Source organism: Lagopus muta, chromosome 3 (genome assembly GCF_023343835.1).
Source record: "Lagopus muta isolate bLagMut1 chromosome 3, bLagMut1 primary, whole genome shotgun sequence".
NCBI lineage: Eukaryota > Metazoa > Chordata > Aves > Galliformes > Phasianidae > Lagopus > Lagopus muta.
The window spans coordinates 60,879,475-60,894,643 of NC_064435.1; positions in this window are offsets into that span (position 1 = coordinate 60,879,475).

Genomic DNA, 15,169 nt, shown 5'->3' on the forward strand with positions numbered 1-15,169 from the left:
ATCCAATGATCATATAATATATAAACAATTTTATGACATTTTGTAATAGTTTGAGCTTTTGGAGAACTATAGACTGCAAAAAATAAAAGTAAGTATTATGTAAGAGATAAGTGATTTGATTTTTGAACTGAATGTGATTTTCATCAGAAAAAAATGAAAAAAGTCCAACAGTTTATGGGCTATCCCTAAAAAAGATGAACAGTTCTTACGCAGCAAATATAGAAGAATCATTAGAGGAGAGAGGAATTGACTTTGTTACTTGTTTGTAAAAATACACACAAAAAATTGTATGTGAAATTGATGAATTGATGTTTTCACATTTTTGTTTTAGCTTGAAAAATTAGGAGATTCATGTTTTAAATTGCTTATCAATTTATTTATTTATTTATTTATTTACTACCGGAAGTACAGTCTGCAACTACTTCAATAATTTTGTATCATTTTGCCTCTTACAAAATGCATTTGTTTGTTTTCGTTTTGTTTTTATTCTGAAAACTCTTACTTCTTCTGGATCATAGTTATGACCTACAGGGCATGTGGTTCCTTTGACATGAAGTTTATTTTTCTAAACCCACAGCTTGATATTCTAGCACTTAATTTCAGAATGCAGCTTAAATCACAGAAGCCATAATATGTCAAATGATCCCATACTTGCAGGGGGAAAACAGTAAGTAATGAAAAAGCTATGATTGCTTTTCTGTCCCTCCAAATGACAGTTATCACCTCAGTGACCTGCTCCGGGCAGACCCATCTAAACATGACACACTAAGGGATAACGTCATCTAACAGGGTAGTTACAAAAATCAATACAAAACCCATTTCAAAGATTCTCTGTGTAAGAATCCTGGTGTAACGTTCATTTATTGAATAGGCCTGGGGAAAAAAAAAAACAACACAACTTTTCTGATATATATGCTTTACCTCCCAACCAATGGAATTCTGTAGGTAAGCAATAATTGTATTTTTCAATCTATTATTTAGTCTTGCCAAAGCTCAGCCTAGAATCTAATATGTGGATGACTGCTATAACTCAATTATGAAGCCTAAGCAGAGCTCTAATGTATCTGTAATGCAAAAGGAACATAACAAGACTGTACTTCTTATAGTTGAAGGTATCTCTCTGTGTTTGTGCAGAGATGAACAAAAATAGGGAGGGAAGACTGCATTATTATATTTTACACTAAAGGATTAAGAATGTCTGTATTTATCTTCACTCATGAATACAGAAGATACGGTTACATCACTGAAACAACCACTGGCTCACAGCTGACTGAAAATAAGCTTCTATTGTTTGCTTTTCCAAATGACAATAACAGCGAAGCAATTTTATCCAGTCATATTTTATATTCAGGGAATGATTTCCGATTGGTTAAAAATGTTGTTTAAGAAAAACTAGCATTTATTTTCTTTATGTTTGTCAAAATCTTTGCAAACCTGTAGGAGCTTTATTCCCCTCAAGAAGTAAATAATAAATATAGCATGGCTCTTCAATTTTGATTTGATTTCTTACAAAAAAAGCGCAGTATACTTGATAGTTTTAAAAGGAGTCATAAATTTGGTATTGTTCAGCATTAATGTGTAAATGCCCTCTATTTTTGGAAAATACCTTGTTTAGGATCAGGATTTTTATGTTGGCTTCTATTACTACTTCATTACTGTAAAGTACCGTAATTTTTTTATAATCAAATGACTCAAGTTGTACCTATCTTTGCACTGAACCTGATTTTGAAAATCCATACTTACACTGGGGAGTTTTTGATTATTGGCATTCCTCACTGAAAACATCTTGCAGACTTCAAAATAGAAATGGAAGGAGAGGATTAAAAGAGGAGTAAGGAAAAAAAAACAAGAAAATATAGGGATAATTTCTAGAACCACTTAGAAAAGTTTGATGGAAATCCGGGCCTTCTGGTATATAGAGATTTCATTTTCGGAGTAAGAAGAGACCCAGTGATTTATCTTGTCTCTAGTCCCAGAATTTCAATAAGAATACTGAGAAAAAATTAGCTGCGATGTTTCTTGAAACAGTGATCTGCTAAATAGCTGATTTGATGTTCTTCATATCTATAAAACTGAATAGTTTAGTTGTAGCAGACTCTCTTTTGGAAAATTTCTGTTTTCCAGTCTTTGCTGTAGAACAGCTGCCATTTCACATACAAAATGAAACCTGGCAAATAGATCAAAATTTACAGAATCAGAAATTCCGAGGAAACATCAGCAGTATTCTCTTCCTGAGTAAACAGTACCTTAATTGCATTCTGTGTTTTCTCCAATGAGAAGACATGCGAGTGCTTTGGGCCTTTGTATTCAATTCATCCTGAGAAGGCACCCAAAAAAGTACCAATTGGAAAACAATATCCCATCTAAGTTAATCTAGGGATGGAAAAGAGAAGATATGAGTAGTCTGTGAATATGCCACACAAATGCCATGCAGAAAATTCCTATTTTGCTTCTTTCTAGAACACTTAATTAATTGTTATGAGAGGCTTTTTGTAGCTAGAGAAATCAGTAGCTCTTTATTATGTATTTAAATTATGTCAGGGAAAGACAGAAGCCTCATACCTTTGTCAAGGTCGAGCTAATATTGAGATATGGATATGCATCTCATGAATGGGTGCTAATGAGGAGGAGGAAGACTGTTGAACACTTGTGTTGGGAATATGATTAACATATGACTTTTCTTTTTAAAAAATAGTGAGAAACAAGAAAATCCATTACCAATGATCATCGATTAGCAAAGAACAGCTAACGCTGCCCTGTTAATGACTGATGGATAAAGCCTGCAGTCTATCTTGCTATCTTGCCCATTTTTTCTGCTTCAGTAACTGTATTTCTGTACTGTCATCTTCCATGTTCTTGTTCTGAATGGCTGTGGTATGCTACTGTCAGGAAAATCTTTAGCATAAGCCTACTTGAAGACGTGACCAGCTTCCCACAAATCCTTTCTTACTAGATCTCCAGTTCTTTCACTGGATGTCATCTGTTTTGTTTCTGGGAGAAAGAATTTACTGATTCAGACTGCTGTCATACATAACACAATGGCTGTCTGAGGATGGCTCATGAGACTGAATGTGTACAAGTCCATGGAGCTAGATAGCATGTATCCCAGCGTCCTAAAAGAGTTGGATGATGTGGTTGCTGAGCTGCTCTCAAATATTTTAAAAGTCCCGGCTGTCAGAGGAAGCCCCTAGGGTCTGGAAAAAGGGAAACATCACTCCCATTTACAAGAAAAGGAGGAAGGAGGACCTGAGGAACTAGAGGCCAGTGAGCCTTACATCTGTGCCTGAGAAGATCATGGAACAGATCCTCTTGGAAGACATGTTAAGACATATGAAGGATGAGCGGATGATCCAAGACAGCCAGCATGGCTTCACCACAGGAAGGTTGTGCTTGACCAATGTGGTGGCCTTCCATGATGGGGTAAGGGTATCGGTAGACAGAGGGATTCTATGACTGTGTAGGTGACATCTATGTATCTTTGTCATAGGTTTAAATCACCAGTGTAAAAGTGCAATAAGCAATGCAATTATCATGACGGTATTGAAAGAATGGAATAACAAAGGAATTGAAATTCTCCAAAGGCTGTTTGCATGTACACAGAACATTGGTTAATAGAGTTATCTCTAACTTTGTGATACATCAGCTCTAGCTTAAATGATGCTGACTGTCTCATGCTGAATCTTGAATGACCAAAGCAAAGAACATCTGTTCCACTGGGGAAGCCATGGAAGCCAAGTCTATACACACAAAAAAAACTAAAAGCAAACCTTTGGTTTCCTCAAAAATATTTACTAAGTAGAAATTTTCATTCTCTTGATTATCATTTATACCAGATCTGATATTTAGGGAAGTTTTATGTGGTGAAATAACCAGTTGTTCAGGGAAATCCTGTTGCAGCCAAATTGCTCATGTTCTGACCAAAGAAATTATCATCTGAGCAAGTGCCTGACCCTCCAGCTGGTGTTTTCAGTCACAGAGGTACTTGGAGAGGAGATCTTCAAAGGAACTGAAAGCTATACTGTAGAGATAAAATAAATGGAAAATATTAGGATGATCTGTGAGGGGTGCTCATTACTGCCTGGACCCAGAAAGAGAAAAATGCTACTGAACTCAAGACCTGAATATTTCCAAATAATTCAAAAGAGCTTCTACTGTAAAACTTACACAGGTGGCTTTTAGACACAGATACTAGAAATGGCCAGAGATAACCCACTGAAATTAAGCTCTCTCTGCCTGAGAACTAGGCAGGGCAGTGGCCATGGACTGGGAGCAGTGGGATGTCATCATGTGTTTGGTAGGGAAAAACATCATGAGCCACGGCCCTCCCACCCCAGTCAGGGATTAGATTAAGCTGTGGCATAGCTGGGCACCCCAAAATTCAGTTCTTGCATGGTGATGAAGCAAGTGGAATGTCAAGCCAGAAAGTCAGCCCATCGTCAGGTTTTGAGTAAACAGTGACCATGTTTGACACAGATGGATCTATGAGGGAGCTGTGATGCACAACTACGGCATAGCTAAGGTAGGGACTGGTGGCTGAAATAGGATTCTGTGCCTTTGGCAGGAATGGAACAGTCTTGACACTGGACTGGCATGGAAAATGAAATCTTTTCAGGTTGCTCAGTTTGCAATGTTGTTGTAGTAAGAGTGTTTATCATCTGAAGGCATCATAGAATGGAACATTTATGGGACAACTGTTTTCCTTTACAATACTCACATACCTGCACTCAGACTGGGAGGGCACATTGAGTCAAGTAGTCTAATTTAGAGGTAGATATTGTCTAATTGAAATCACACTTTAGGTTCAAGGAGGAAGTTTTTTAGTTTCATCCATGACTTGCCTTGTGAAGTCTAAATGATCCAGAGCCAGATGGGAAGCATGGTAGAGCTCAAATTCTGAAAATTTGAATTATTTTTTTTTCCTCTGCACAAAAAGCACTGGCTTTTTTTTTTTTTTTCAGAGAACAAATTTCATCAACAGTTTACCAAAGGGTAAATTTCTCCTGTCCATTTCTCCAGGAATGCTTGTTGGTTGATAAATCTCCCAACGTACTGCAAATTATGAGTTAAAAGTGAACAATTGCAAATACATTACTGAAGCACTGTGACTTGGGTATGCCACCAATATGGGAAGCTGCATGACCAAGAGATCAAATTGCAGTAGTATTAGAAGTCTCTTTCTGCTCTTATTAAATAGACAGTTGTGCTGATCCCTGCATCCTTGGATGTTATTCTATAGCTTGATTTCAGAATTGAATTATTGTCTTATTTTGGCATTATATTGTTGCCTTTGATCAGAGTGTGAGAAGAATGCTAGGGCATATTTGCGGGAGCTCTTTCAGTTTGGGTGTGTTTTTTTTTTTTTAAGGAAGCCCTTTGATTTCTGTATATGAGTATTAGAGTATTTGCATCATAAACTGTGTTGTAAAAATACAGAGAATATTTGAAATCTGACAAATAAGAGGTTCTTTTCATATGGTAGAGCGATGTATACTGAATTCTTCCTAATTCATCCTCCTAAACAGAGCTCTCTGTTTTCGCATCTTCTATCTTCCTGCTTTTTTTCTGTTTTTTGGTTTCTAAGTCCATTTTCTCTTGCACATGCACACATACTCCCTGACTCTCAAGAAAGTATGTCATGGCTTTTAAAGACCTAGTATTTCTTTCCCAGTGCTGCGTTGAGCCATGCCACACTTCAGACATAGTAGAAAGTGCTGCAGAAGCACTAAGCACTACATTTATGGTCAATACTGTCTTCAAAATGACAACCACATTGTTTTCATAGTATTAGCCAGCTCTGTGGGACAACAGAGAAGCTAGTGCAGTTTCCTGGGATGTCTTTCTCTACATTATACAGTATATCCTGTTAAACAAAGGGGAGAAGTAATTGCAGCGCATGTGAAAAGCCTGGGCTATTTTTAACTAGTAGTTTTAGTAGAACTAAAGCCTGCTGCAAGGAGATGTGGGTAATTTGGTGGTGATCTCCAGTTCATTGTTTCTGGAGGGGAACATCCTAATATTTTTCAAGTATTGCAATGAGCATGTGTCTCATATTTGTTAACCACGGCTAGAAACTTGTTTAGATTACAATTCTGTATTTGCACTTTCGCCTTTTTGAGTTGAAAAGGAGGTGCTATTCTACAGATAGGATATATAGCCTCGTTAGATTAACCACAGTGGATCCTTTTCCTGTAGTTTTAGCTGTTGTTTAGAGATCAGCTTGGATGTTTTCAATTTTGAAATGGCAAAACTGGGCCTAGATTGATCTGGTTGGGCAGGGAGTGTGAGAGAGGGCTGTGCCGTTGAATGACAGGTCAGTGTCATGTGAACTGAAGCATGCAAACTGTATGGGGCCATAGTAACTGAGGGGAAGAGATTCAACTCTCTTTGTTTTCTCTTCTCACCCAGTAAACCTATGCTTGAAAAGTATCAGATAGAATTTTTTTAACTCTATATGTATTTTAATGCATTTGTGAGTTTTTGATTTAACCAGAGATACATGCCAAATATTACAGTCTTACTTGTGTATTACAAGTATAACTGTGTCTGGATAACATAGTGCTTTCATCCTGCACACCAATATTTTAGATTAGTCTTCTCAGAAAGCAGAATCAAGTCAGATCAGGTCACTATTAACTATACAGTACCTTGCGAGAAACTCAATCAAAACCAACCAAACTTATTATAAGGCATCACAAATCATCCTGTATTAGCATCACATGGATTATTTATGAAAATGCTGTTGCTTGTCTGACAACCTAGGTGACATTACCTCTGGAGGATGAGCATCACCATGGCAAAACAGGCATGTCACCATTAGACATTAGTCTACTGTAACTAATTTATAAGGCTGTCCTGTAATTTGTTTTGATCAGGCAGCCTGAATCTAGTTGAAGGGGATGAAAGGGAGGAGGGAGTGCAGGGAGGAGAGAGAAAGAAAATCCAATGCTATTAACTAGAGAATTGAAAACTGAAAAAATAAAACAAAGAAAAGTGTAGCTTTTTTCCCCTCTAAGTTCTGTCTTACAAACAGACATAGCTCAGAATCTCTTATGCAAGGTTTCTCTCCTGGCTGCCAAAATTTTTGCATAACATTTCTGGGCTTTTAGTTTGTTCAAATTACTGTATGATACCTATCCTCCTGTTTGCAGTTCTTTCTAGAAAAAAAGAATGAATGTACTGTAAAAATGACTGTGAAAATAACACCAAAGAGTTTCAAGTTAATCATGTTACCTCAGAGTCACATCAGGTTTGTCTGTCAGGAAGGAAGGAAAGAAACAACCATTTCATGCTGTGAGGCTCACAGACTGAAGAAAAGATGTGAAAGTTAAGCCTTGAGAGGTGTCCTTTCTGATTTATTGAGTTCTTCAGTAGTATATCATAACTTAAATCTTTTCTTCTAATGCTAGTTGATAAATAAAATTAAATATGGAAGAAGGAACCAAAAAGTTATGTGTGAATATGAAACAGTGAACATTTCTTCAGCTATAGCTGAAAACTTGGAAAAAAAAAAAAGATGGAAAGGTATCATAATTACATAATAATTTTTCTGACCATAAGTGAGAGGCCTTGAGAGGCTCCAAGTTTGAGTACACCAGGCCTGTGCTTGTCCTGGGATGAAAAGCATTCTTTTGGGCTGAGATGTGCATGGCTCTCTCCTGTAATTCAACTTCAGAGGAAGATACTTTCTCTATGAAAACTGCAGGTTACTGCTCTGAAAGAAGAGATATTTTGTGCGGAGTCAGGGCCTATAAATGAAGATATCAACGATTTTGGAACTTGCCAGAAGAGGACATTAAAGTCCTTACGTGTCCCCAAATAAGTTTTCAATCAGTCCTCTGTTCAGCAGAAAGTTTCTCTTTAGCAAAAGAAATGGAAGGGAGTCAAATCTTTTTCTTTTTTTTTTTAACAGGCAAGATTCACACCTTTTTCTGTTTTCATTCAACAAATTATAGCTGCAGAACAATCAATATTACATTATGGCCATTAATTCAAGTAGTAGTAAGTAGAGAGCTACCAAAAAACATAAAAGGGCTTCGTTTTATATTTGAAAACTAGTATGATTAGCAATATAGATGGAAGAATGGAATGGCTCATTTGGCATACTTCCCCCTCTTCTTGCTAGCAAAGAACAGAGATAGCAGCTTTGTTAACATTTTTGCTTTAAAGAATTTACCTTTTTCCTCCTCCAGTCTTTACAGGGATACTGTGGAAACAGAAAGGAGGAACTTCATCTATTAGAGCTTCTAAGCTAGACACAAAAGTGACATACCACAATGGGGATCAAAAATGATGGGATAAACAGTATCAGGAGCAAGGACAGCTTAAAAGAATTATTTTTTTCTTACATTGTGGTTGCTCTGATGAACTCAGGAGGAAAGCAGAAAGACAAATACATGGGCATAATTTGTATGGCAGTAATGTGAGCTTTTGGACTGTAATCAAATGATAACAATTTCTTTTCCTATTTTTAACTGTTAGTGTCTCAGTTCCATGCTGTGGTTGCTGGCTGCTATAACATGCCTGGCAGTGTCTCAGCTTTCAAAATCTTGGGGGGGGTACACTTGAAAAGAAAGATTGAAGAGTAGGAAGGATGCTCCTGTTGACGGTGTTTTCTCTGCATTAACATTTTCAGAAGTTCTAAAAAGAATTTGTTTTATTAAAGGAGTAATAAAAAATACCAGAAAATTTAGAACCAATTAATTGTTTCAGCAATTATATTTTGTTTTTATTTTTCATAAGTTAATTCCAGGTTCTAGTAGGTCCAGTTTTTGTAAATCTGTCATAAATTTTCCCAAATACAATATCTTTCAGTCCTAGTAGTAAATAATTGACATCATTGGGAATGATATGGTGTTTTATATCTTTTTTTTTTTTCCTGTGATTAGCAAAGTATTCAAACCACATGGTAATGTACTATAAATCTCTTTTTCTTTTCTCTTCTCTTTTTTTTTTTTTTTTTTTTTTTTTTTTTTTCCCTCCTGCTCCTTCAAACCCCTTCATTTTGTTTTTGTTTTTTTTTTTTCTTGGACATTTTTTTCATTGTGTGTTAGTAATATTTTTAAAAAACACTGACTAGCAGTGCCTCCCGTACTGTTACCATCACTTAAGAATCCTCTGTAATCTCAATTAAACTCCATAGTAATATAAAAAAAATATGGTCATTCGGTCCTATACTGTCATCCCCTTTGAAAAATACCAAAAATAACAAGGCAGCAGTTTTTCTTAGCTCCAGTAATGACCGAATTCAGCAGTTTTTGTGAGAATTACACACAAAGGAACATTGCTCCCAGCAAGTTACTGCCCACAGAGATTCTAAAATCCAAGTTTAAAATGTGCTATGCAAACAATGAAGTGCTCAGATATCCCTAAATATATCAAGTTACATATCCTTGGTGAATACATTTACTCTTTAAAGAATATTATTGCCGTGCACCATTATTTTAAAGTGATCTTTTTACTGAACACAAATAGTAGCAGCAACAGTATACCCTGTGTTAACATGTTTGTGTGTCAGTAGTGTTCTTCCATTTCCTCATATGCTGAACTTTCATTGTTGCAGCATGTAAGACTTCACCACAAAGCAAAGAAAAATCCTTAAGTAAAACCTTTCCCTTTATGGATACACACTTTTGATGCAAGACTTCTTGTGCAAAACTGTAACTGTGCATCTTTTTTTGACATTTAACCATGATGTCTACACATAGATTGCAGACATTGCATACAATGTTGTTTCTAATCATGTACCCAAGACTTCAGAAAAGTAAAGTTATGCCTGCACTGTACACTGTAGTGAGAGCAAAGTAAGTTAGCCTTCAAGGAACTCCATGCTGTAGTATTGCGACTGATTTCAGTCAGCAGTTGAAATGGCTTAAACTAGTGCAAGTGTTGTTGAAGCTTGAGTGAATATATACTATTAGAAATGTAATAATAATTTTAAAGACCTTTATTAAAATTCTATAATAATTTTAAAGACCTTTATTAAAATTCTATCTCTTATAGCAAGATCCACTACTGCTTTCTGTGACAATTTTTACAGTAAATTTAAATAAAAGTATAAACTGCTTATGCAATGCAAGCTTATATTCATTGTACTTAGGTCTGTAGTAAAATTTCTATGTTACTCAAAAACTGAATTTGAAAATGTAAAGGTGCTGGGGACCACAGCTGAAGAAGTCTAAAGAAAATGGACAGTGTGTTCAGACAAGTTTTTGAGCACATTTTCATAAAACCATTACTTTCACACTGTAATAACCTTTGTGAACACAAAACTATCAGCTTTTCCGTTTATCAAAGAACTCTTGAACTTGAGATGTTCACATTATGAGAAGTACTATAAACGTTAAGCACAGGCATTGCCAACCCACAGACTGCTGGCTGCATGCACCCCATCCTATGCCTGCCCCTTGCCCAGCACCATCACAGCGGAGGCTTCACCTTGCGAGCAGCCATGTCCAGCCCTGGATTCACACCCTTTGCTCACCATCAACCAAACCATCGGTGAGAATTTTCAAATGGGATGTATAAAGTTGCAATCAGATATTGAACTCAAGTATTTGATCTTGTCTCCTTGCTAGCTTTCTGTAAGACCTATTTTACCATTTTAATGTATGGAGAGTAAGACTAGGATTTTATGATAATCTTCAGTTCCAGCTCTGATAGTCTTACTAACCTGAGATTCAAATATCAGATATTTCAAAGGTTGTGTACAAAATTCCAGAGGTAAGATCTTTCCATAAAAGTATCAGTCACTGCAAAAACTGGCACTGCTAAATCTAGAGATGTGTAATAAATTTGAATGTAATTCTGGAATGAAAGAAGAGAACAAGAAAACAGGCAAGTAAAATCTTGTGATGTGAGCAAGTATGGATGAAGGAATGGAAAGCTGCAGGCTGAAGATATTGACTGGTTCTCAGTTCCCAGATAATTAAAATGCAATGCACAAGGAGTGTTTTCTTTATCTGTCAGAGTCCACTATGCAGCCAGCTCGTCCAATAGACTGTCAGAAGCAAAATGTTATCTGTCTGCTATATCTCTGTTTTCTTTGGGTATTGACCCAACAGCCAGGAATGAAACCTATGCAGTAAAAAAGCTCCTACTTTTATCACAAGTGCAAACTCCTATCAGAGAACTAAAGGTGCTTTCCTAAATTGCAGCATGACAGTATTTAAATTACAGAGAATTTATCTTGGGGTGTTTTGAAAGTCCTTAATGAGGGTAAGTCAGTGGAACTAAACAAATCTCAGTTAAGACCATAGATATTTTGCAAAAATTCTGGTAATGACAAGCCAGATGGGTATTAGAAATTACTGTTCATATTTGCTCTTATTTATAGCTGAATGATAAATTGACAAACTGTGCATATGATGAAAGCATAGAGCTATACCTCTTATATTTCTCATTTCTTTCTTTTCTATAGGTTGTGCCAGTGGCAGAGGGTTAGTACTGACAATGAAAAGTATATCAAAGCATGGCTTGCTGCCATTAATGTCTCTGTAAACCTGTCTGATAGAGGAATACAGAATTCAAATATTGGATATGCAGTACAAACATTTTTTGTCCTTTAGTAGGGCAGCACATTCTCCTGCTGGCCCTTTCTACAGCTTTCGAAAATCAAATGTCAGAGAAGGTTTAAGAACTTTGCTGTGAGCCAGAAGAACTAGGAAGACTACTGAGCATAAGATTTTACATCAAGAGAGGATGCTCTGAATACATGCCTATGCTGCTCTGGTGGAAGAGGTATCCATGAAAATTGCTGCAAGAAATGGGTATTTTCCTCCATTGCTCTTGAGTGGTAGAAAAGAATTCTGGGTAGCTAACTGGTATTTGTGTTTCTGAGAAGTAATGACCTGATAATCACGGTCTGACAGGGAACTGGATCACTGAGTTATAACAGCTCTTGCTGCAGGGACCAAGACCAGCTTTTTAATATTTTGAACAACTGATACTCTTTTCATGGTGACATGGAAGGAAAAAAAGGCTAAAAATCACAAGGACAGATCAAACACAGTATCTCATTTAATCAGTTATTTAGTCACTCACATGATTTTGGTGATCTGACTCATGATTTTAGAATTTTCACTTTGCCAGCTTTAGTTCTTTAGTTCTTTAGTCTGCTTAAAATGATAAAGTCTTCTTAGCTTTTCCCAGATACCCTAAGTTATTGCTGTAATTTCATTTCTGAGATGAACTGTGTACCTCTTTGAAAGAATACTGCAGGAAAAACTACATCTGACCCCACAAACTATTTAATTGTTTGATTTTTTTTTTAATTGATGCCTCTTCCTTAATTACTTTTTATGTCTGTATATGTGTATATATATATATTTTAATTCTAGTTACATACACAGTGTCAAACTTGCAATTTTCAATGGGTTTGTAAATTTTTTTCATTTATTTTGGCACTATTGTTAGGAATTAATTATTGCCATTTGTTAAATTATTTGAAGTTACTTAATAAAGTATACCAGAAACAAATAGGATCTGCTTGGTTTTTTTTTGGTTGGTTGCTTGGTTGGTTTTGGACTTTTTTGTTTGTTTGTTTGTTTTTTCAGATATCAAAATTATATAATGTGAATTTGGGAAAACACAAGGGAAAGCACAAGGCAGAGCAAAAAAAAGTCTTTCATCAGCATATAGTTCTGAGAGACAATGAAATCTGAATATTGCTTATCCTGATCCCCACTGGGATCCTTAAGTCCACAGAATGATCCTAATTGAATTTTCCCTGCTTAAATGGGGTATGCCCTGTTGTGAACCTACTCTGAGTATGATGATGGAATGGGATGTCTCAGAGCATCACTTCCATGAGACCCAGGGCCTTCCTTCTATTACCTCTATTATTTAAACAAATAATCTTGGACAAATCAATTTACATCAATCCAACCTAGTGGTTTAAAGCTCTCTCCTTTCCTTTAAAATGTCTCAATCATGTTTCAAGCGAAATTGCTTCAATAATTTATCTCTTAAGATGCACCTACATGTAACAAGAGAAATCTGTAATTTTTATTAAAAATACATGTTGGAAAGGGTAAATTAATGTATGGGTCATAGCACACTTTTTCTCTTCTATAACACCATGCACAGGCCTCCTTAGCAACATTTGTGTTTTTATTTATGCCTAAATGAATTACCATAGCAACATTAATACGGAATCTTTTTTGCTGTTTTCTTCTTAAATTCATCACAAGAAGAATTTCATGTTACAACATTTTGTTGTACAGAATAAAAAATCACACTTACAGTGAGCTTCAGCTATATTTACTTCAGTGATCACATGGGATTAGTTCTTTAAGATGTTTCTTGTGTAAACGCACTTGAAATAGTGTGAACAATGATTATTTAAATTTATGAGAAAGTTTGAAACAATGAATTTAATTACTCCACTAGATAATGACTTATTCAAATCTTGCTATTTTATGTGTGTCTATGGAGAATTTTCTCTAGAAAATAAAATAACTTAGATTCCTCTTATTTTGGAAAATACTGATCAGTGCATGATTGTTTTAACTAAAGTCCTGAGTTAATCCATATTCCTGTTTTTTGTGTAATAACTGTAGAATTTTATAGATATTCTAATAGTTTTATGCATTGAAATAGTCCTGTTTTCAACTTAAGCTCCTCTGTAATGTCAATATTTCTGTTTTTCTTCTGAGTCCTTACACAATGAGTAGTGAATAGGGACTGGCAATGGAAATTGGACAAAGCATTTAAGAATTAACAATGTCTAGTAAACAATGAAATCAATATTTAAGGTTTGATATACATATATATGGAACTGTGTTCTTAAAGTTTCTACATGCTGAAGTTTTTGTATTTGTGATGTGAGTTAATAATTGTATATCCCACTCTTTGCCTTTGGACGAGCTGTTAATTTTCCTCTTTTAAGAAGACACTGATATTTCTAGAACCAGACAATCTTATACTATATCTTCAGATTTACAGAATATTTTGTATAATGCTGCCTGTATGTTCAGAGTACTAAATATGCCTTTTAAAATATCCATATTCTGTGGAAGGGTAGGATACATATAGAATTGAGTTGCATAATGTCCTTTAAAATTCTATTACATTTTTGTTTTCACATTGTTATTCCATTAAGTTTGAATGACAATAGTGCACATAACTGCAGTTGTTCAATTTCATTTGAAATATGGTTAGCTCATTATATGCAGACTACAAAGCAGTGTAAAATTTAGCATATTAAAGCAGTTATTTTTCCAATTTTTATCATTTGAGTTTGTGAGTTTTAAAATATTCACACTGAATAGCCAGACTTGTTGTCACATGTACTTCCAGCTATACTTACAAAAAGCTAAAAAAAAAAAAAAAAAGAAAGCATTTCATGAAAAGCACTCAGTGTTTTGTTGTTATGAGCTTTGTCAGGAGAAAATTAGAAATCAGAGAAAAGGAATAAATAACAAATTTCTGATTTTGACTTTCAAGACTGTATTTTCTACAGTTTCTAGAAGCCTATGGAATGTTATCAAGTATTTTTAAATTTCCAAGTCTCTTCCAAGATTATTTTCAGTTAGTATTTTCAGTCTAGCTAAAAGAATTCCCATTCTCACAAGACTTTCAAATCTGCAAATTCATTCTAATGAAAAATAAGAAGAAAGCAGAAAGAGAAATATAACAGAATTGCAAGCTATCCTACTTCAGTTGTGTATATTCTTCTTGAGAAGAAAACAGGGATTCCTTCCAGATATGAAGTGATGGAAAAGCCAAGATGCAATCTTTATTAATGACGTAGATGATGGGATTGAGTGTCTCAATAAGTTTGCTGATGACACCAAGCTGAGTGGTGCAGTTCATGTGATAGAGGAAGAGATGCCATTCAAAGGGAGCTGGACAAGCTGGATAATTGGGCCCAAATGAACCCAGCAAGATTCAACAAGGCCAAGTGTAAGGTGCTTCACTTTGCCTGGGTCAAACCCAGACTGGGAGAAGAACTCCTCAAGAGCAACCCTGAGAAGAAGGGCTTAGGGGTTCTGGTGGGTGAAAAGTTTGACACAAACCAACAGTGTGTGCTTGCAGCCCAAAAGGCCAACAGTATTCTGGGCTGCATAAAAAGAGTGGTGGGCAGCAGGGAGATGGAGGTGATCATCCCCCTCAACTCTGCCCTTGCGAGTACCCATGTGGAGTACTGCATCCAGGCCTGAGGCCCCCAGCA